At 47.9% G+C, this 23,589-nt stretch overlaps 2 long non-coding RNA genes across 2 annotated transcripts; one reads left to right on the top strand and one right to left on the bottom strand.

Annotated features, from left to right (window-relative positions):
* Nucleotides 1-2,951: 2,951 nt before the first annotated feature.
* On the bottom strand, nucleotides 2,952-22,119 carry LOC131516339 (uncharacterized). Its single transcript, XR_009263996.1, has 2 exons — nucleotides 21,919-22,119; nucleotides 2,952-5,523 (listed from the first exon to the last, which is right to left on the bottom strand). It is a non-coding gene; the product is annotated as an uncharacterized LOC131516339 (long non-coding RNA).
* A 69-nt stretch (nucleotides 22,120-22,188) lies between these two features.
* On the top strand, nucleotides 22,189-23,323 carry LOC131516338 (uncharacterized). Its single transcript, XR_009263995.1, has 2 exons — nucleotides 22,189-22,246; nucleotides 22,836-23,323. It is a non-coding gene; the product is annotated as an uncharacterized LOC131516338 (long non-coding RNA).
* The last annotated feature ends 266 nt before the right edge of the window (nucleotides 23,324-23,589 follow it).

The raw sequence follows: 23,589 nt of genomic DNA, 5'->3' as shown, positions 1-23,589 counted from the left end.
TTAATGGACCATTTCCTCATTTTGATTTTGTGGTTTTCTTTTCCTTTGGAGCCCGCGATGATTGGCTACCCCCTCCGCCCCCCCCCCCCCCCATCTCAGGACCTTATGCAGGCTCCTACCAAGCATGGAGGGCTGGCGGTGGGGCCCCAGTGCCCTGTGGTTTCCAAGGCCCCCGGTGTGGCCCACAGGGTAACCTTTTCTAGTTCTTTCAAGGTCAGCCCTGGGGAACCTTGGCTGGGAGCCTTCCGTGACCCTCGCCACCCGAGGCCGAGGTGATGTCCCTCTCCACCCATGTGGCAATTACTCTCCAGGGTGCCCCCACACCTAGCTCACATTTGAAGGGTAAATGAACCTTGGACTTCACGTTTGGAAGAATGTAATCGATGAGCTAAGAGGGACAGGTGAGTCAGAAGAGCAGTGGAAGGCAGGTGTGGACAGCTGGGGGTGACTTGAGCCACAGATCCACGCAGGGTGGGGAGGAGAGGACTTCCCACCCCCCACCCCCCTCCACCCTGCTGCTTGCCTCGCCCCTTCTCAGCCCATCATCTGCGATGAGCACGCACGCGGCCCGATCTGGGTCACACGGGGGTCTCCCCCACCCCGAGGGCTCTGAACCCAAAGAAACAGAACCCCGCCCAAGAAACTGATCTGGTGAAGGTGAACCCCAGCCACGCGCCCCCTCTCAAAGCTGGGGTGTCGGGAGTCCCGTGCCTCTGGTGCCGCAGCTGGTGAGGGGCTGGCAGAAGGCCGCCGCCGAATTGCCAGGCAGGCCAGGAAATCAGTGGGCCACGCTCTCCCTGTGACAATTAAAGTGGAAATATTTCCTGAGAGTTTTTCTCTTTTTTTTTTTTTTAAGGTGAGAGGGAAAGTGTGATTATACAAGTGTGTGTGTGTGTGTGTGTGTGTGTGTGTGTGTGTGTTGTGGCGGGGGAGGGGGTGAGGAAACAGCCTGAGCTCTAAGCAGATATTCCAGAGCACTCCCTCCTGCCATCGGGGCCCACCTGACAAGAGGCGGCCACCCACCCCAATGCCTCCGCTGGAGACACCAGCCAAAATTCCAGAGGGAGCCAGATGGTGGCAGCCAGAGGCACAGCCGAGGCAGAGCGCAGTCTCTTCTCCAGAGCGACAGGGAGACAGTCAAGAGCAGCTGCCCTCAGAGGGCCGACAGACACCAGGGGGCTGGAGAGAGATCCACGATGTGCTTGCACCAGAACCTTCCTCCTCTACCTGTGAGCCTCCGAGGCTTCGCCCATTCTCCCCTGAGAACCCGGCCACCAAACGAGGAGCGTTTGGCACCAGGCTGCCCTACACGTCCTCCTCTTCAGGGACCTAGCCCCCCACGTCACCCCTCGCAAGGGAAGCAAAGACCAGGCGGCGGCTTAAGCAAGGGCCTGTCCCTGACTGAACTTGGGGGTGTGGGGGTGGGCAGAGGAAGGGGCCCCAAGGACTCATGGCAGAGGGGCAGCCAATAAACAGATGGGATGGCGGGGGCGACACCACGACGGGCGACGTCAGCCAGACTTTCCTCCTGGGATTGAATGGGGACACAGAAGACGATCTGCCAGGTGAGGCCAGAGGTCATGAAGCCCCAGAGAAAGGAGCGGTCGCGTGAATGGTGAGGCTTGGGGGAAAACTCTAGAACTCCGCTCCTGAGGGAGGAGACAAATGTAGCTGGTCCCTAAAGACAGCCAGGCTGCTGACAATGGGTATTCCTGGAAGCCGGGCGGTCCCCGTCTCCCCCACCTCCGGGATGCACCCGCACATCCTCAAAGGCCAACTCCACCACCGGGATGTGTTCGTTGCCCCCTAAAGCCCCGAGTCTGCACTGCCTCTCACCACTTTTCTGGGATGCCTCCCCGGGGGCTTCCAGCCTTGCAGATCTCCCCGCCCATGGCCAGGAGCACGCACGGACACGCAGGGGCACAGGAGCCGTCCAAGTAGATGCGATGCTGTTGCAGTTACGCACCTCGCCCAGAGCTCCCCAGTCAGCCGTCGGCGGCCATAACCATTCTTGGGATCCATTTCAGAGCCGGGAACTATTAGTCTCGTTTGTGTTGTAGCCAGAGCAATAATGGGTATTCCCAATTCATTGACAACTGACTTTATTTTTATTGTCTGTGTTCAGCCGTGGAATCTACCGAAGCTATGTCTGATAGCGTTACTATGATTTTCAACGCCAAGGAATATTTTTGCTTCTGTTTCCGACTCAGCGAACGTTTATTGACGATCTAGTGGGTGAGGGGCATGAGGCTGGACACCGGGGACGAAGACGATAATAAGACGGACTCTTACCGAGTGTCTACCCGTTTAATTCGACTCGTGGCCCCATAGACGGATACTGTGAGGATCCCAGTAGTTACCAATTTACCAGTGTTGAAACTGAGGTCACACGGGCAGCAAATGGTAAAGCCAGGAGGCGAAGCTCAGAAATCTGGTCCCAAGATGCTCATAATCACGATTAGAAAAAGAATATAAAAATCCTTTGGAAAGCTTACTGTCCAACCGTGGAAGCAGACCCAGAAACAGATCATCTGAATTCTTTTCTTTTAAGTTTATTTTTCAAAAGTCGATTAAAAAAAAGGAGACGAGGAAGGGCAGAGAGAGAGGGAGAGAGAGAGAGAGAGAGAGAGAGAGAGAGAATCTCAAGCAGGCTCCTCACTGTCAGCACAGAGCCCGACGCGGGGCTCAAACTCACGAACCGCGAAATCATGACCCGAGCCGAAGTCGGACGCTTAACCAACTGAGCCACCCAGGCGCCCCGGTAGATGACAAATTAATAACAAAGGCTACTAAGCCTAGGAATGCCTCTTTCCTGGGCTCTTGGTTTCTTTCATGCTGGGACCCAGTTTCTGTGACGGAGGAATTGATCGGACGTGCATCAGGGAAACCCGGCATCGCGGGTGTCTGTCCGTCTTCCCAGTTAATGACGACACAGGAGCCAGCAACCGATCTCCTCCCTCCCTTATTGCTTTTATTTCATATGCCCAGGGAAACTGTAAGCCCCTTGAGGGCAGAGTCTTTGAATCTTCATTCATTCATTCCTTTATCCTCAAAAGAAAATACATTATATTGAGCAGGTGTCTGTAGTAGGAGGTGCCAGGCCTGAGCTAGTGGCCAGAGGTACGGAGACAAAGAGGGCCGTACATTCCGAAGGAGACGGGCAGGTCAAGCTCCAACGGGTGACATGCTGCAGCCAGGCCTGTATCAGATGTGAGAAAAGGTGCCAAGGGCCCAGAGGAGGGAGTAGCCACTCTGCCCAGAAGGTGGCTGTGAGCTGTCTGCACAGAACAGGGTGTCTGTTGCTATAAAGGTTAAAAGGAGAGGGGCAATGAAGAGTGGCCCAGCTGCCAAGTGGCAATCCCATCCGAGGTCCTGACGTGCCCGGGAGCGGTTTTGTCGCCACAGTTAGGACTTACGGACACACCTCAGCACACCCAAGGTCTTACTCTCCTCTCGAACCCGTGCCTCCCCGACACCCCCTTCTCGGTGCCCCCTTCTCTGCGTAGCCTTCTCTCCCCTCTTCCTCTTCTCACCCCTTCCCTCCAGCGGCCCTCTTAGTGTCCCCCTTTCCCCTTCCTTTCTTAACTGTGGATAACTGGACATGATCGAAAACTCGGATTCTAGAAAGAACCAGGAATCTAGCAGGGCCGAGCCATGGTATTAGCCTCTTCTGCTCAGGTGACATGCCTCTCTCTCCCAGGACCCACCACCTCCTCCTAGAAGGTCCTTCACGGTAGTCGAGAAGGTACCTGAATAGGTCACACACGGATGAGTTATTACCTCCAATACGGGCCTTGAAGTCCACCCACCTCCATTGGACAAAATGTGAGGAGTAGTGCCAGATGGAGCCGTCCGTGTGTCCATTCATCTACCTATCCGTTCACTCAATGAGCAGGACGTCATGAATCCCTATGGTAATGACCAAGGCGGCCAAGATGGACCCAGTCCACTGGTGGAGCACAGCACACAGTGACACTATGATGTAACAGAAAGCAGAGCTGAAAGCGCGGGTCCGTGGAAACAGAGCCTGCAAGAAGGGATCGAAGAGGGATCTGAGGGGCCGAAGTAGGATCGATAAGAGAACGGTGTCACGAAAACCAAGAGAAGGGGTTCTAGAACAGGGGAGGCGCCAACAGGGTCAAATGCGTCCGAGTGGTCCAAGAGAATGAGAGTGGGAGAGCTTCCTCTGGATTTGAGCACAGGAAGTGGTTGGTGACCGCAGTGGTATAGTTTCGGTGGACGGGGATGGGAGTCAGGTAGTGCTGGCTCAAGGAGAGGGCAGGTGGGACAGAAGTGGTGAGCTTCCATGCACGCAGCTCTGCAGAAGTTGGGCTGCGAAGGAAAGAGAGAAGTAGGGCAGTGTCTAGAAAACGACATGGGGATGGAGAGTTTGGGTTTTTTTTTTTTTTTTTTGGATGAAAGAAATCTGACGGATCCCACTGCTTCCACCGGGGACGGGAAGAGGAGAGAGTCGGTTTCCCTCTATCCTTCCTTTCAGAAGGTCCCAGGTCCTTCACCGATGCCCGTCATGGAGAGAGGAAGCAAGCAACCTCTGCTGTCCCTGATTCTGCTAGGGGATCTGGGGCCAGCAGACTCCCCGCACAGTGGCTTTTGGAGAAGTTGCCAGCTGTTGGATCCAATGAGTGCATGTCGTGGTTGGTTCCAAAGGGCTCCCCTGCCCTCGAGACAAGTTGGCTGGGGAGCCAACTTGCCCTCCTCGGTGCTGAGCGACTCTGGCATACCTCTCAGCCACTCAGGTGAGCCCTTCTGAAGGAGTGGGAGTTGCACAACCCTTCCTCCCCGACCCCACAAAGTTGGCTGTTTGGTTTATTTCACACACAGACTTGAGTGCCACCACGTGAAGACGTCTCTTCTGGGTCCCTTCTCCCTGTGGTTCCCTACATATTTGGCAAATGGCCGAAGGGTCCCGGAGCCAGTAGAGTACTGTTCCTTTGGGCCACAGACCCTGTAAGTGCCTGGCTGAGTCACTGAAAGCAAGGAGTGCGGGGAGGCAGGGGACAGGAGCCTGGCGATCAATTCAAATGTGGGCGTATGAGGGCACGCATGTTACGGGTGGTGTAACGTAGAACCCCCAAACCACAGAATTGAAGTGCACAAGATCGTTGAGAAGGTAGGGACTTGCCTGAGGTTGTACAGAGGTCATGGCAGGCCTGGGTCTAGCCTACGCCCTTGACCCTTGGCCCCTCGCCCCGTCCACTGTAACTATCAGAGGCACAGCCGCTGGGCCTCCAATGGCAACACATTTGAATTCAGGATAATTTTCCCGGACAAACGATGGGCTTAGGTGGTTCCGTGTAACCCTAGAGACAACCATGATGGATGACGGTGACAACACTCATTATGATACCGGGAAGCGCAGCCTGAGCCCAAGCGTGGGTCCCTGTCGCTGTCGAAGTCGGGGCACCCGGCAGCCCTTGTTCGGGACCTGGACCTGTTTGTCTTGTTCCCCGCGTGGCCCCAACACTTAGCCCACAGGGGCCCAGGGTGCAGTTCAATTAGTATCTGTTGAAATAATGAATCAGTTAATTAGTTCTCCCCTGTAAGAACCAGCTATCCAGGTGGAAAGGTGGTCAGAATTCTGGCCTCAAACCTGAGGAAGTGCCTTTCTTCGTGGTCTCTCTCCTGCTCTGCTTCCCACGGGGCAGACCCCCCGGCCGGGCTCCCTGCTCCCATGTTTGGATGCTGTGATTCTCCTGATGCTATCCTCCCACACCCTCTCTGTTCTCGGCCATACCACACGCTGAGCTAACAGCTGACGGACTGCCTCCTATTTTGAAACAGGCACCCCAGATTTGGATAGTTGGTGCTGGGGCCCCAAATGTAGGTCTTGATGTCGGTCCTTGTTAAATTTTCTCTTGTTGGATTTGCTGCTTCGATGTAGACGGTCAAGGCATGCATACATGCTACTTTTCCTCTGCTGTGTTTGCTGTCCTTCCCCAACAAATGGGAAGCAGTTGCCCTGTTTTCATAAATCCTACTGGACTGAAATATACACGGGGCAGCAGTGAAGACAGAGTCCTGGGGCGTGTCACGGGAGACTCGTCAGGTTGACAAAGCTCTTTAAAAAAATTTTTTTTTTAATTTACATTTGTTTATTTTTGATAGAGAGAGACAGAGCACATGTGGGGGAGGAGCAGAGATAGAAGGAGACACAGAATCCGAAGCAGGCTCCAGGCTCTGAGCTGTCAGCACAGAGCCCGACGCGGGGCTCGAACCTACAAACTACAAGATCATGACCTGAGCCGAAGTTGGATGCTTAACCGACTGAGCCACCCAGGTGCCCCGACAAAGCTCTTTTTAATTGGCACTCATTGAGCCCTCTCACCAGATTCAAGTGCGTCTAACCATTCCATCAGCCAGCTCTGACTTTTGTCCCCAACCTTGGCCCAGTGACTGGAAAGAAAATGTTATGTGACCTCTGGCCATTCTCTCTACTCATTTTCCTTTATATCTTAATTCCTTTCTGGGCCTCTCCACCTCCTCCTTTTGCTCATTATTGAAATTTTTAAAAAACTTTTTAATGTTTTCATTTATTTTTGAGAGAGAGAGGCACAGAGTATGAGCAGGGGAGGGACAGAGAGAGAGGGAGACACAGAATCTGAAGCAGACTCCAGGCTCTGAGCCATCAGCACAGAGCCCGATGCGGGGCTTGAACTCACAAACCACGAGATCATGACCGGAGCCAATATCAGATGCCCAACTGGCCGAGCCACCCAGGCGCCCCTCATTACTGCAGTTTTTATAAGAAAATATACATTGCTTATAGGTCCACAGTGTTAGTATTCCAGAAACCCTGATCTAGCCCAAATTTCTCTTGTGGGTTTCTTCAGGATTGCCCAAAACTAACATAAAACCATTGTGTAGTAAATGTTTGTGGAAGAAAAGAAAGACAGGTGAGTGAGTGAGTTTGTCAAATTCTTTGTTGGGATTCAAATCTATGTGTGACAGTGCTCTTCTGAAATATGAATGTTTTCTTATCCCAGTTTCTCTAGTAAAAGGAAAGCCTGAGACCAAGCTTGTGCGCTGAAGCTTTATTGGGAAGGACTAAATTCCAGGGCCATCGAGAAGGAGGGCAAAAGAAAAGAATGGAGGGGAACCTGGGTGGCTCAGTCGGTTAAGCGTCTGACTTCGGCTCAGGTCATGACCTTGCGGTTGGTGCATTCGACTCCCGCGTCGGGCTCTGTGCTGACAGCTCGGAGCCTGGAACCTGCTTCAGATTCTGTGTCTCCCTCTCTCCTCTGTCCCACCCCTGCTTGCACTCTGTCTCTCTCTGTCTCTCAAAAATGAATACACGTTTAAGAAAAAAGAAAAGAGTGAAACTGCACTAGATTGAAGAGTGTCTCCCCAAACTCATGTCCATCAAGAACCTCAGAGGGTGATAATTTGGAAACAGGATCTTTAGGGATATAATTAGTTAGGGTGAGGTTCTGCTGGATTCAGATGGGCCTTCAACCCAGTGGCTTAGGGTCCCTATAAGAGGAGTGATATGGAGACAGACACGCCCGGGGAAGAAGGTTGTGTGAAGACGGAAACAGAGATCGGGGTGATGGGGTACAAGCCAAGGAGTGTTAGGAATCACCAGCAACCACCAGAAGCTACACGAGGCGAGGAAGCGTTTTCCCCCAGAACCTTCCAACGAGCATGGGGCTCCTGCCATCTTGATTTAGGAGCTCTGGCCTCCACGACTGTGAGAGAATAACCCCTGCTGTTTTAAGCCAGCACTGTGTGGCACATAGTTAAGGCAGCCCTAGGAAGCCAATACCAAAGGAATTAAATAGAAGGTTGTACGTGCTGAGACGGGCACACATGTACACACAAGAAACTTGAATGGTACGTCTTATGTTGTGTGTATTTCACCACAGTTTTAAACCTTAGGGAACGAAAAGAGACAGGATGTATCTGGACAGGCTGTTTGGAACCACAGCTCCTTGGAATGGCCCGTCAGCAGGCAAGACATAAAAGGAATTGATTCGCTGTCTCCTTCCCGCTTTCGTGTGCTCCTTGGTCAGAGTTTGCCAAAGTTTAACACGGTGTTAAATCCTCTGCACTTCCAGATTGTGTCATCTGTGAGCAGCTGCTGGGGTAGCCAAGTCGACATCGGTGGCAGGGCACCCCCACTGACCCCAGAAATGGTGCTACAAATCAGCCTCTGCTCTGGGCAGGTCGGGTTCATGGCTGAGGGGCACGTGGAGACTGGCCCTCAAACCTCAGGAGGCTGAGACGGAGGGTGGTGTCAGGACATGAGGCATGAATGGCACCCAGGGGACCCTCCTGAGCAAGCAGGGACCAGAGGCAGGTGGGCAGGTGGGCCTAGAGGGCCACACACAGCTGACTTCATGCTGAGTGCATGCGGGTCAGAGTGTCAAAGTCACTGGATCAGGGTCCGAAATCCAGCATCTGACTCAAGAGGTGAGCCCGGTATCCAACTGGAAAGTGGGCAGTGATCTGTCACAGTGATTTTCTGTGACAAGCAAGCCTCTGTCAAGCGGGCAATTAATTGTTACCTAGCAGGACATGGGCTCAGTGTGGCCAGATCTTCCCATTTCCACAAGAAGAAAAAAGAAATCCGTATTTATTATTTTTTTCATGTTTATTTATTTATTTTAAGAGAGACAGGGAGAGAGCACGCACCGAAGGGAAGGGCAGAGAGAGAGAATCCCAAGCAGGCTCCACACTGTCAGTGCAGAGCCCGACGCGGGGCTCAAACTCATGAACCTCGAGATCATGATCTGAGCCAAAATCAAGGGCCAGATGCTGAAACAACCGAACGACCCAGGCGCCCAAAAGAAATCCATATTTAAAAAAATGAATATTCTCAATTCTTCAATGTTTCAGGTATTGGGGGGCAAATACCTAAATGCTATGAGTGCGTAGTAACAAAATTAAGAAACTGAAAATTCTCCTGAGGACAAACTACTCCTAACTTAAACAAATGGAAAAGACATACCATGTTCTTGGATAGGAAGACACAATATCATAAGGGTGTTGATTCTCCTTGAGTTAATCTATGCTTTTAAAGTGATACTTAAAAACAACATGGAAGAAACAGACACATGAATCTAAAGTACATGCAGAAACAGTGAATAAACAATAATAGGAAAATCCTGAAAAAAAGAGTAGAAGACGGGGGAGATGAGCTTCATCAGGCAGGAAAAATAGCATGAAGTTTCAATAGTTAAAGCACTGGTGGGGCACCTGGATGGCTCAGTTGGTTAACCGTCTGACTCTTGGCTTTGGCTCAGGTCACGATGTCATAATTCATGAGTTCAAGCCATGAGTTGAGCTCTGTGCTGACGGTGCAGAACCTGCTTGGGATTCTCTCTTTCTCCCTCCCTCTCTGCCCCTCCTGCTCTCTCTCTCAAAATAAATAAACTTCAATAAATAAATAAATACATACATACATACATACATACATACATAAAAATAAAACAGTGACACGGGCACATGAATAAACAGAGAGAGAGATGGAACCAAAAGAAAAGTCTAGAAACAAACACAAATACATAAGGAAATTTAAAATATGTAAACACGCAGTGTCAAGATGGGGCCATGGATTATATCAATAAATAATGGAGGGAATCGGGTAAACATCTAGAAAAAATAAAGCTAGATTTACCGCTTCACCTCCCACAAAAATAATCTCTCTCTGATACAACACACCATTTAGTTCACTCATATATGTTGTTCGTTGGCTGCTTCTCCCCTCTAGAAGGTAAGTTCCACGAAGCCAGAGGTTTTTGAATGTTTTGGTCATCACTGTATCCTCAGTGCCTAGAACGATGTCTGGCACGTAGTCTGTGGTCAGTACATATTTGATGAATGAGGGAGGCAAACATTAAAATGTTAATAATGAAATCTTTGAAGTAATAGGAGAAACCATTGGAGAAGAGTTGTATAACCCTACACTGCACTGGGTGATGCTTTTTAAGAATTAAAAGAACTTGGTTCCTGGGTGGCTCAGTTGGTTAGGCATCCGACTCTTGATTTGGGCTCAGGTCAAGATCTCGCGGTTTGTGAGTTCGCGCCCCGCGTCAGGCTCTGTGCTGACAGTGTGGAGACTGCTCGGATTATCTCTCTCTCTCTGTCTCTCTCTGCCCCTACTCCACCTATCAAAATAAATCAATATTTTAAAAAGAATTAAAAGAATTCAAAAACCAGAAAAGAACATAATTTGATAAATTTGACCATACAAACATTTCTTCATGGCAAAAGCCATCATAATTAGAGACAAAACGTAAGTGACAATCTGGTAAGCAAACACACAAACTTGTATCTCCTATAATAGACAAAGGGCAAATAAGTTATGAAGAACTCCTTTAGAAAACAGACAACATTACAAGAGAAAAATTGGCAACGAATATGAATAGCAATTCACTGAAAGATGTTCACCGTTACTCATTATATGAAAAATGCAAATTAAGACTCCAACAGGGTACCGGCTTTCATCTATGAGATTGGCAGAATTGAACATTTTGCCACCTCACCGTGCAGACGAGGGTGTGAGAGAACAGACCCTCTCCTGGATTGGCCATGGGAATATAACCTGGCCCAGACCACTGTGGTAGGCAATTTAATAATGCTTTCAAAATTGTAAATGCTCATACCCTTGACCCAGAAACTCCACTTCTAGGAATTTATCTTACAAATACATTCAAACATTTGCAAAACAGGTTATAGAACTTATTAGAGCATTGTTTATAGTGGGAAAAAAAAAAACCTGGAAACAACCCAAATGTCTATCAGTAGGGAGCTGATTCAATAAATGATGGTGGCTCCATACGGCAGATTACAGCACTGGAATGCCATGTGGCCTTAAAACAACAAGGAAGCTCTGATGTGTCTCTATGGAGAGGTCTCCGAATGGAATTAATTGAAGAAAACAAGGCAGAGAACTGTATGTATGATGGGCTACCATTTGTATGATCACTTGGGAAAAAATGTATATATTCACACACATGCACATGTATGTGTCATTGTTTGCAAATGTCTAGAATATCTCTAGAAGTACATACACAAGAAGATAGCAACATCAGTTGCTTCTCAGAAGGAAAACTGAGGGTCTGGAGACATAGCTAGGAGAGGAACACTCCACTGAGAACCTGCATGAGTAAGAATAAACAGAATTGTGGGGCGCCTGGGTGGCTCAGTTGGTTGAGCGTCCGACATCAGCTCAGGTCATGAGCTCACGGTTCATGGGTTCGAGCCCCGCATCGGGCTCTGTGTTGATGGCTCAGAGCCTGGAGCCTGCTTCGGATTCTGTGTCTCCCTCTCTCTCTGCCCCTCCCCTGCTCATGCTCTGTCTCTCTCTGTCTCAAAAATAAATTAAAAAACATTAAATTGTTTTTTTTAATTTGAAACACATAACTGTATTATTCAAAATAATGAAAACAAGTAAATGTGAACAAACAGGAGTCTGGTCTGGCCTGAGAGCTGCCAGTTTTTAATCCACATACAAATGGTATTTGATTATACGATAACGATGGCTAATTGTATCAGTAAGGATTGTATAGACTCTTGGGTAAATGGTGTTAGAAAAACAGAGTAACCACTGGAGCAAAAAAAGTGAGGTTTGGTTTCTTACTTCGTGCCACATCCCACAAAAAAGTTTCTACGGGCGAAACGACTGAATATAATAAACGACACAATCAAAGTATTAAAAGAAAACATAATCTTGGGGGAAGGAAATATCTTTAAAAGATTCAGGTCTCAATGGCAACTGACAAATCTGACCACATAAAAGTGTCATAAAAATGATGAAGAACAACATGAAGTCAAAAGACAAGAGACAGACTAGGAGAAAATATTTGCCACATGAATAAATGACAAGGAAATAATTGCCCACATATATAAATCGCACTTAGAGATCAATAAGAAAACAGACAAATGATCCCGCGGAAAAACGAGCAAGGAATGTGGAAGGAACGTGTGCAGAAAAAGAAATGCCGAGAAGCCACGAGAAGACGCTCGTGTTGACAAGTGATCAGGAAAATGCAAATTATTGCAATAACGAGATATTGCTTATCACCCATCAGAATGGAAAAATCTGGGGGCAGGTTGGAGGACCGTATTCCTCCTGGAAGTGGATTGAAGAAATGGTCTTACGTGTTGCTGGCAGGCATATCGATTGGAATATCATGGTTGGAGAGCAACTTGGCATAGTCTATCCTATTTTAAATATCATATTTTTAAACACCGAAATATTTTTAAATATGCTCTCCAACCAAGGAATTTCTGAGTCCCCGTCCGGGAGAAATACTTGACCAGGCCCACAGGCAACCTGTCTAAGATATTCGTTACTGTATTGCCATAGCAAGAAAAACAGAAGGATCAAACTAAATGTTCATCGAAATAGGGGATTAAAATCATACGTCCGTATCGTAGAATGATTCGCAGCACGGCGGTTGTTGTTTTGAATGGAATAGATCTATGTGAGAAAAAAAAAAAACCAAACAAAGATATTTGCGAAAACAAGAAAAGCAGGTTGTAAGAGACTACATATGCTATTTGTAGACAAACCCAACCATGCATTTCTACATTAACACACACGATCGGAATGCCTATAAAATCGTCTAGGAGAACACAAGCTCCTAACAGCAAGCACTGTCTGCAGAGAGGAACATGACGAGGGAGGCAAGAGCAAATTTTTATTTCTGCCGCATCCACCCTGCTGCGTCGGAATGTGTGATGCGCTGTGATAAACGCGTACTCACTGATTTGTCCAAACGTACGCGCATATTCACATCTGCACATTACACGTGATAACAGGCCTTTTCTTGAGGGCTTGCCATGTGCCCATCACCGTGCTAAGCACTTTACTTGCATTATCTCATTCCACGCTCCCGAGAGCCTTATGATTCAGACGCTGTTATCCCCATTTACAGATGAGAAAACTGAGCCCGTGACACGTTAAATCCATCGCTGCAGTCAGAGCTGAAATACCAGTTCAAGGGGGTCCGACGTCAGAGGCCATGCTCTCAGTCGTGACCTTCTGAGATTGAGTTTGTGGCCCCTGAAGGCCAACCTTTCCCAGCCCGGGGGCTCTGCAAAATATGTGGGTCAGCTGGAAATGCAAGGCAAGGAGCGTGCGCGTGGGGGGAGGCCGATCTCTGTGGCGGGCAGGTCCCTGGAAGGCGGCTCCAGCCCGGTTAGCCTGGGCGCCACCTGTCCTTCTGCTGATGCTGAACACCCGGCTCATGTACCACACCCGGACTTCACGGCGGAGCTCACGGAGCCTTCATCCCAGGCCTGACCTCCTCCTGGTCCAGATGGGGAAACCGAGGCTCAGCGCAGGAAAGGTCTCCATTGGGTGCAGAGGCGGGGCCAGAATCGGGAGGTCGTCTCCCCCTCACCCTCGAGGCTGCCAAACCCTGTGGCCGTCCCTACCCCAGTTCGGTGGGCCATTCAATAGCGGTGGGGGGTGAGGGCCAGAGGGGGCAGGGCACAGACTCTTCCAATGCCTTGATAAACAGGATCGTTTATTCCTGAGGAAATAGCCACGATTGCGTCTGGTGTCTTGATGGATGGCAAGAGATGGGCAAGGACTGATCTGGCCCTGTGAGGCCCAAGGGGGAGGGTCCCCCTCAGATGCCTCTGAGCTGGCCTTCTTCCCTCTCTCTCTGTCTCTGTCAGTCTGGTTTTAAATCACCTAACTGCTTTTGGGCTAGACAGAACAATTACAGCCGATTGATCTGAATCAATCTTTAGGCCACAGGGACCTCCTTCCGGGTTCATTAAAACGGCCACCGTGGTGCCTGGTGAGAGTATCCGATTCATCTCTGGGGACTGAAGTGACAGCACCAGGCTCAGTGGATCTGGAGACTTGGTTCTCAGGCCGTATTAAAACCCGTCCCTTAAAATCCAGCCACCCTTCCCCTCTGCCCCGTCCCCTCTCCCTTTGGGCCTTGTTGCCCTGTTTCTCTCTCTGTAGCATCTCTTCCTCTGCCCCTGTCTCACTGGGGCTGTCTCTCGCCAGGCCTCTGTGCCATCATCTGGACCTCGGGTGTCGCTATAATTTCTCCCCGTCTGTGACGGACTCCCTCTCGGGCACTGAGGACTCCGGGCGGCCTGCTGACCCCAATCTCCCGTGTGGTATTTCCCTCTCATTTGCCCTCTCTTTGCCCTCTTCTTCCTTCCTCCTTTCGCCTCTGCCCTCCCCCAGCCCACCGGGTGCTGCTCAGGGCCGGACTGCCTGTGCCCTGCAGGCGAGGGTGGCCCGGCCCCTGGGGCCCGAGTGTGGCTTGTAACTTGGCTCCCAGGTGGCACTGCCTTCATTCGGAGGGGCAGGCGGCACTCTGTGCGTGATCCCAGGCCCTCTGTGGCTGTGAGCTCTGTCACTCTCCCGTGGCTTTCGTGTAGATCATGACCTTGCCTGATCTCGCCTGTCCTCATTTATTGATCTGAAGCTCCACCGATAGGGAGTTCCTCGGTCTTCCCCTCTCTCTGCCCCTCCCCTCCTTGCTCTCTCTCTCTCTCTCTCTCTCTTTCTTAAAATAAAAAAAAAAAACATTTAAAAAATGCAGATACATACACACAGGGGAAGGGACGGTCACTGTGGCCCGATATCCATTCTCCCTTGTTTTAGCCATCACTGCGCTCCGGACGTGCACCTGGAGCCTGCATTCCGCAGCCCCCCTTCCAGCCAAGGACAAAGTTGTAGGACAGAAGTAGCCTCGGGGTTGTGAGCAGAGTGACAGGTGCATCTTCCCGCTCACGGCCTTAAAAGGGGGCTACTGCTCTTTCCATTCCCTCTTCTGTCTTCCTCTTCTGTCTTCCTCTTCTGCCTGGACTCCCCTTTCGGAGGGTGATGCGTCTGCTTCTGTCATGCAGAGGGGGACAATATAGTGGGAGAAGGCAGAGCAGCAAGACAGGGGGAGCCTGGGGGCCAGGATGAGGTGGGAGAGGCTCACCGTCCACCCAGGGTTACCACCTGCTGAAACTCGAATGTGAGAACCACACCTGCTGCCTGGTTTAAACATCCACTGTTTGGTCTGTTAAAGCAGCCAAGGCAATATCCAAACTAACATCCCTGCCATGGAATACTTCGAAGACACTGAAAAGAACAAAGTGGTTCTAAAAGCACCTCTGTGACACGATCCCCAGGATATATTGTGGATTAAAAAGGCAAGTTGCAGGGGCGCCTGGGTGGCTCAGTCGGTTAAGCGTCCGACTTTGGCTCGGGTCATGATCTCATGGTTGGTGGGTTCGAGCCCCGCGTCGGGCTCTGTGCTGACAGCACAGAGCCTGGAGCCTGGCTTTGGATTCTGTGTCTCCCTCTTTCTCTGTCCCTCCCCTGCTTGCACTGCCTCTCTCTCTCTCTCTCTCTCTCTCTCTCTCTCTCTCTCTCTCAAAATTAAATAAAACATAAAACTGAAAGAGTACACGCCAACTGATAAGGGGGGTGGCTTCTGGAGAGCTCTGGGTCCTAAGGGTTCCAGTGAGAACTACTGTTTTTTTCACTCACTTCTGGCCGGACTGCAGATGTGAATTTCCCAGCCCCCTTCTGGCCATGACGTCTTAGGATCCTAAGTTTGATTTTACGCTGTTACCCCCTACCACCCATCCTTCCTGAGAGACTCCCGAGACATCTTGGTGAACCAAACTTCTGTCGTGGAACGCTTGGTGCTGTAAACTTTCTTCCAAGCCACATGGACCTACAAAGAAGTGATGACTCACGGGGCTTTGAATTTCTATTAAGTGGAAATGTTACCTTTCAAAACCAGATATGAAGCCACCAATTCTTGCTGAAGAACAGAAAAGAGAAAAAGAAGACGGTGGGGTCACAGAGCCCCAGGACAGAGAACACTTCGAGGGACATTTCAAGGGGGCTGGGGGTCAGGTCAACGAGGGCCGAATAAATAGGAGCCTTGGGTTTAGAGATTGGGAGGCCAGAAGTGACCTTTCCAGGAAGGGCATCCCATGTGGCAGGGACACAAACCTGCTTACGATGGGTTACAATCGTCCCTGGTGGCGCACACCCACACACCACATACACACACCCGGAAGACCGTGGGATGATCCGCATGGCACCCTGTTCACCGAACAAAGCGGTTACGGAATTACATATATAGTACGATTTTAATTGCGTTAAAATCAAAACAACAAAAGACTAGAGGAAACCTATCCAAATAGGACCCATTGTGTTTGGGGCCTCCTTTGTCCTATTCTTCTATTTATACATCTGATTTCATGAACACGTGTTACTTTTACAATAGCCGATAAAAAACCCACACCTCCGTGGAGCTGCGTCACAGTGGTGGGGACCAGACCATAAAGAAACAAACAGCATGTCGGCTGAGGTGACCTGGAAGAAAAATAACGCAGGGTGAGGGGGTCAGGGGGTGCCAGGCCGAGGGGATTATTTAGTAGAGGGTGCTCAGGGAAGGGGCAAAGAGCAGGGACCTGAAGAAATTGAGGGGCAAGCCTTGTAGATGCGTGGGCAAAAGCGGAAATGTGGCAACGCTGGGGATAATTTGTGCACGAGGATATTCAATGCAACATTAGTTACAACAGTGAGGAATTAGGAACAACTTAAATGCCGAGTAAGAGGGGAATCGTTCAACAAAATGTGGCACATCCATGTCACGGGTTGCCATGCTGCACTTTGAGAACGTCAACTGCAACAGACAGACGCCACGCCCACTTCCCACGTTAGTAGGACAGATGTGACGATGACCTCAGGGGGCAGGGCCAGTGACCTGGGAGAGGGGTGCTCAAGGTCACCATGGGGCAGGTCCCGCATAGCAGGAAAGCGGTTTCACTACACAATCTCATTATCTGTGTTGAAGGAACAATCCTCCTTCTAGAAACCCATCCTAGGATGATGGTGATGATGATTTTTAAGTAAGCTCTACACCCAACGTGAGGCTCAACTTGCGACCCCAAGATCAAGAGTTGTATGCTCTTCCGACTGAGCCAACTGGGAGTCCCGGTCCTAGGATAATTTTTAAATTGACAAAGCAAGCCACGCTGTTACTTACGACAATGAAAAACTAGAAACGGTCGAAGCATCCAACATTGAGTTAATGGTTAGGTAAAATACAGTACATCCAGATGAAGTTTGATGAGGCCATTAAAAATATGTTTTGAACAGTTTTTTTAATACTATAGGAAAATGCTTGTGATAATAATGTTAGCAAAAAAAAAAAAAAAGGAAGTGAATACTCAAATTGTATACAGCACAATGTCATGTAGGAAAAGAAAAAATATCCTGGGGCGCCTGGGTGGCTCAGTCGGTTAAGCGTCCGACTTCAGCTCAGGTCACGATCTCGCGGTCCGCGAGTTCAAGGCCCGCGTCGGGCTCTGGGCTGATGGCCCAGAGCCTGGAGCCTGCTTCCGGTTCTGTGTTTCCCTCTCTCTCTGCCCCTCCCCCGTTCATGCTGTGTCTCTCTCTGTCTGAAAAATAAATAAACGTTAAAAAAAATTAAAAAAAAAATCCTTCCGTAAATATGAAATAAAGGTGTTCAAAATGTCATTCATGGATGCCTCTAGGTAAGAATATGGTTGTTGTTAACTGTTTTTTTTTTTTTTCAACTTCTTTCCTCTTTCTTGAACTTTAAAAGTTTGCTACGAAGAGCACATATTATTTTGATAGCTATAAAAATCACAAAACTTTAAAACCTTAAAAATCACTTTCTGGGGAAAAGCCAGAATAAACACATGTGGAAAAGTGGGGATAATAATTGCAGGATATTTTTTTTTTCATAAAATGGGCTCTCAAGGAAATTTCTTTTTGTAATTGAATAGTATAAGGAGGCTTGGTCCTCAGGGTGAAATTATGATTTATTTATTTATTTATTTTTAGCTGTTGTTTTCTGTTTGTGTTTTTAGCGATGGGAGAGATTGGACCTGACTGAGGAAAGCACCAGCAGAAATAAAGCAGCGAAAATTCAGGACCCGGGCATTGTGGGCAAATGGGAGGGCAAGCTAATGAGGCCTAGTAGGCCCTTTTCAACTCAGAGTTAAAAAAACCTTTTTTTATGTTTATTTTTTAAGAGAGAGAGAGAGAGAGAGAGACAGAGTATGAGCAGGGAAGGGGCAGAGAGAGAGGGAGACACAGAATCCGAAGCAGGCTCCAGGCTCTGAGCTGTCAGCACAGAGCCCGACATGGGGCTCGAACTCACGGACTGTGACATCATGACCTGAGCCGAAGTTGGATGCCCAACCGACTGAGCCAGACAGGCGCCCTCCCCCCTTTTTTCAAAATGTTATTTATTTTTTTTAATGTCAACTCATGGTTAAAATGTCTCAGCTGATAGAGCAGTGTCACCCTGGACCCTGAGAGGAGGGACGCACCCCCAGGTGGGGGGAATGTCCTGACAGACATAGACGGGGGCTGTTTCTACCCCATCACTGAATCAAAACAGCTCTGAGTCAGCAGGAAAGTCAGAAGGGCATTCGGCTCACCCCAGCGACCCTGTCTGTGTGTCTGTCACCCCAGCCACCAGGTCCGTGCGTCTGTCTCAGGGCACTGGGCTGCACCGACCTGAGGATTGTCCCCCCCACCCTACCTCACTCCTCCTAGTTAGAAATGTGACTCTCAGGACGGATGGTACCCTTGGCACGGTGGGGTGAGAAGGTAGCGGGAAGGGGGTGGGGAGGTTTGGGGAAGGCAGGTCACAGAAGGCACCCATCGCCACAACCCTTTGGCCCAGGAGACCCTAAAAACCGACTGGTGAATGGATAACGAAGCGTCCAAGCCAAGGGACGCTCCTCAGGTAGGTTTAAAGGACCAAATTCCTGGTATGAGCAACTTAGAGGAACCTTGAAGACATTATGTATAGGGACAGACGCCGTTCTCCACAGGTGACGTCCTGCATGACTCCATTTCTGTAACATTCCCAAAGAGACAAAGCTATGGGGAGGGAGAAGAGGTTGGGGTGGGGGTGAGGGGTGGGTGACCGTATGAAGAGTCTTTTCGTGGGGGACAGAACTGACCGATAGCGGTCACGAGAATCAGGCCAGCGGTTGCCAGGAGCTGGTGGCGGGGTGGGCCTCCAGGATCAGCAGGAGGGAATCTGGGGGCAGTGACAGAAATATTTTGTATTTTGACTGCAGTGGCGGTTATGTGGCTTAGGCATGTGCCAAAATTCCTGGAGGTAGACACCAGAGAATTCATTGGACTGAACGCAGGTTAAAAAGCAAATAAATAAAGATGTAAAACTTCAATTAAAAAAAAAACAACATCTTTAACGGGACCCGAGGTGCACACCTGTACTCCCAAGATGGAGATTTTACCCGTTCCTTGGAAAATACACCTTGAAGAAGAAAGCCGAGCAAATGGAGTAAAGTCAATAATCAGACTCAAAACAGAAGGAACCCTTTGTCTTTCATGGTGTTAGAGCAATACCGAAAGACCAAAGACTTATCGCAGGGGCACTTTTTGCAATTTCAAAGATTAAAATATGCCTTAGGAGCATATTTCAGAAGAGCATATTTCCAGAAGGAAATGGAAAAATGGAACCTTTTTTTTTTTTTTTTTTTTTTATGAATCTTGAGGGGGGAAAGTGAAACCCAGAATTCTCTACCCAACCGATTTGTTTTTCATCTGAGAGGTCAAGATACAGACACTTCCAGATATGGAAGCCTCAGAAAATATATCACCCACATGTCTCTCCTAGAAAAAAAATATTTCGAGGCATTGCTTAGTCATTTTGGAGACGAACCAAAATGGAGAATTCAGGAAAAAGAAATGTAATAGTACAAAAGGATTAGGGACACACATTAAAATCAATTAAAATATAATTAAGCAAATTAGTGCAAAAGGAAGAAACAATTCTTCACAGAGGAGATATATATATATATATATATATATATATTTATATATTTATATTTATTTATATATGTATTTATATATATTTATACATATTATTTATGTATATTTATTTATTTATATTTATTTATATTTATTTATACATATTATTTGTATATATTTATATATTTATATATATTTATACATATTATTTATATATATTTATATATTTATATTTAAATATATATTTCTAAATATATAAATGTAAACATTTATAATATACAAATATTTATGAACATATATTTATATATAAATATATATTTCTAAATATATATATATTTTTAAATAACTGAAAAAAATGATCATTAAGCGCTGATGAAATTAACACAACTAAAAGGTACATATATATGTAAAACTTCTAGGTACAGTACAAGCCACTGCATTTGACAGCCTGTTAGGAGAACAGTTCTGCATGATTTACTAGGGTTGACATCAGGAACACGGGAGTCACTTCATATGGAGGGTGGGCATTTCAATGTCAAATTTTTAAAAAGTCTACTTAATGTTTGCTAACAATTATTCAATGGCTTTAAACATACTCTTAATTTAAAATCTCTGAGGAGATTAAGAATAGAAAGACATTGGGTAGCCTGGGAGGGTTAGTCAGTTAGGGGTCCCACTTCAGCTCAGGTCATGATCTTGTGGTTCATGAGTTCAAGCCCTGCGTCAGGCTCTGTGCTGACAGCTCAGAGTCTGGAGCCTGCTTCGGATTCTGTGTCTCCCTCTCTCTCTGCCACTCCCCTGCTAGCACTCTATGTCTCTCTCTCTCTCTCTCTCTCAAAAATAAATAAACATTAAAATATATATATAAAGAATAGAAAGACATTTTTCTAACATGGTAAAGAATATCTCAGGGGCACCTGGGTGGCTCGGCTGAGTGTGCAACTTTGGCTCAGGTCATGATCTCATGGTTCGTGAGTTCAAGCCCCACATCAGGCTCATTGCTGTCAATAGAGAGCCCACCTCAGATCCTCTGTCCCCCTCTCTGTCTGCATCTCCCCAGCTCCCGCTCTTTCTCTAAAAGGTAAAATAAATATTAAAAAAAAACAACAACAGAATCTCTCTCTCTCAAACCGACAGCCAAACTATCCAAATCGGCTGAGATACGACGTGGATGATGTTTAAGGATCCAATGCTAAGTGAAATAAGCCAGTTCCCAAGAGACAACACTGCCTGACTCCACTTCTCTGAGCTACCCTGAGTTGTCACATTCGTACAGACAGAAATCAGAAGGGTGGTTGCCAGGGTTACTGTAGGGTATTTTTTTTAAATTTTTTTTAAAGTTTTTAAATTTATTTTGATAGAAAGTGCAAGTGGGGAAGAGGCAGAGAGAGAGAGAGAGAGAGAGAGAGAGAGAGAATATCCCCAGTAGGCTCTGCACTGTCAGTGCAAGCCTGACATGGGGGTTTGGATTCCCGAATGGATACATAGCCAACTGAGCCACCGGGGCGACCCATGAGAGTTACTGTTTACTAGGTATGGAGTATTTTATAAGATAAACAGAGTTTATCTGGAAATGGATGCTGGTGATGATTGTACCACATCATGAATGTATTTAATGCTACTGAACTATACACTTGAAAGTAGTTAAAATGGGGGTGGAGGGGGTGGGGGGGGCACCCGGGCGGCTCAGTCCGTTAAGCATCTGACTTGATCTCGGCTCAGGTCATGATCTCGGGGATCGTAGGAACGTGTCAGGCTCTGCACTGACAGCGTGGAGCCTGCTTGGGAGTCTCTCTCTCTCTCTCTCTCTCTCTCTCTCTCTGCCCCTCCCCCCATGTATACGCTCCCTCAAAAAAAAATAAACTCTAAAAAAAAAAGTAGTTAAGATGGTCGATTTTATGCTATAGGTATTTTAACACAATAAAAATACCTAAAGACTGGAAGGGAGTAAACAAAAATAATAATGGGTCGCAAGCTATGAGTATGCGTATAATGAGTATGCGTATGACTATGAGTATAATTAATTTCCTTTATCGAACTATTCATGAGAATATGTGTCTTTTATGATTTAAAACCAAGTGGAAAACCCAGCCCCAAAAAATCAGCTCTAAGAGTAGTAATCACAACTCCTGCTAGGAGCCACTTACTGGACAGGTGCCACAGAAGTGGCACAGAGGTGCCATCTAATGTTACAGCCACTCCACAGAGTCGGTGCATTTGACACGTGACAAACTGGGTCTTTCGAGGACCATGTGAAGACATTCGTAAATCTTTTCAAAAGGACAAACGTAAGGGGAAGATGTATTTAGCTCCTAGGAGGGCATGTAATTGAGCTTCTATTATGTGCCCATGTGTTCTGGGTGGGGCAGGCGTTCCAGGTGAAGAGAGCGACATCACAGAAGGTAGGAGGCAGAGCAGGGGTGCGGGAGGGGGCCTCACAGAGCAGCTGAGACCTGGGTCAGCCTGGGAGGAAGGGTAAGCCAGGGGTGCTGTGGAGGCAGGTTGGGGGGGGGGGGGTCCCGCAGCAAAGCAGCGGTGCCTCCAACGTCCACACACATGAAAGCAGAAGTCACTGGATGGTCCCTCTGCAAAGACTTGTGACACTAGGGACCCTCCTTCATGGACAGTACTCTGCAGACGTTTAAGAGAACACAGCCACAAATGTCGACTTAAGTCGAACCATGGGAAATTGCCACTGTCCTTTACAAGGCCGTCACCCGTCAGCAAGTTCATCTGGTTAAGCGAACGTAGAGTGTGGTCTTCCCTTCTTGTAGTGAAGAAGGAAAAAGCAAGCGTGCCTGTTCCCGTGCCAGGGTGGGGAGGGATCGGGTGGGCCCGAGAGGCGGGTGCTTGTATTTTTGCTCTAACGAGACACTTCTACATGGCTGGCTCAAATTCATCACAATTAGTATGGTGATTGCTGTTTTTCTTAAAAAAGGAAAATTAATTAAGTATGGAGGTTGACTTAAGGGTACTTTAGCCCTCCCGGCTGACCTGGTGCTGATCTAGGCTCTGTACACAATGTACGTCCTCAGTCACTTATTTCTTCTTTTGTTAAATTGAGGGGTTGGAGTGGATCAGCGAGCACCCCGAACCTGGACGCACATGAAAATCTCCTAGGGGCCTCCGCAAAACAAAACAAAACCAACAAAAAAATCAGTAGGCCTGGGAAGCTGCACGTTGACCAGTCCCTCCCCAGATGGCTCACATGATCAGTCATAGATCTGGGGACCCCAGACCCGAAGAATGCATAGCTTTGTTTCTAGCGGTGACATCGCTTTATTCCGCTCACTTGGTGTTTCCATCTTTCCCTCTTCGACGGAATCCGGCTCCAACCCGGTAAGACCTCCAACTTCGTATCACAACACTATCTTAAAGAACCCTCTAGAACCCAACCCCTTCAGCAAAGAAGGACCAGAGCCAGATCAGGAGAAAAAGACTATTTTTACTGTCCAAATGCTTCACATGGATTAAGCATTTGGTTTTCCTTGGATTATTATTTTTTCCATGAATATAAACCATTTTGCATGTTGGAACGCTTCTGCAAACAGAGCAGTTTGTCTTTGTGTTTGCTCATTTAAAAACAAATATTTGCCTGTCAAGCAAATACTGTCTCTTAGGATGTGCTATTAATAGGATAATTAGGCAGCCGGTAATGAAAAGGATTGCTGGTAATTATGGCAAGATTTGTTTTGGCATTTGAAGGCAGCGATGGAGGCTGGAGTGCTAAAATCTACCTTTGAGTTAATTAGTACAATTAGAACACACCTGAAAAAATAGCCCGGCTAATGAACACTTCAGTCTGCTTTTAAAGTGAC

This window comes from Neofelis nebulosa, chromosome 7, assembly GCF_028018385.1.
Source record: "Neofelis nebulosa isolate mNeoNeb1 chromosome 7, mNeoNeb1.pri, whole genome shotgun sequence".
NCBI classification, from domain to species: domain Eukaryota; kingdom Metazoa; phylum Chordata; class Mammalia; order Carnivora; family Felidae; genus Neofelis; species Neofelis nebulosa.
This window is presented reverse-complemented; position numbering and strand designations above follow the sequence as displayed.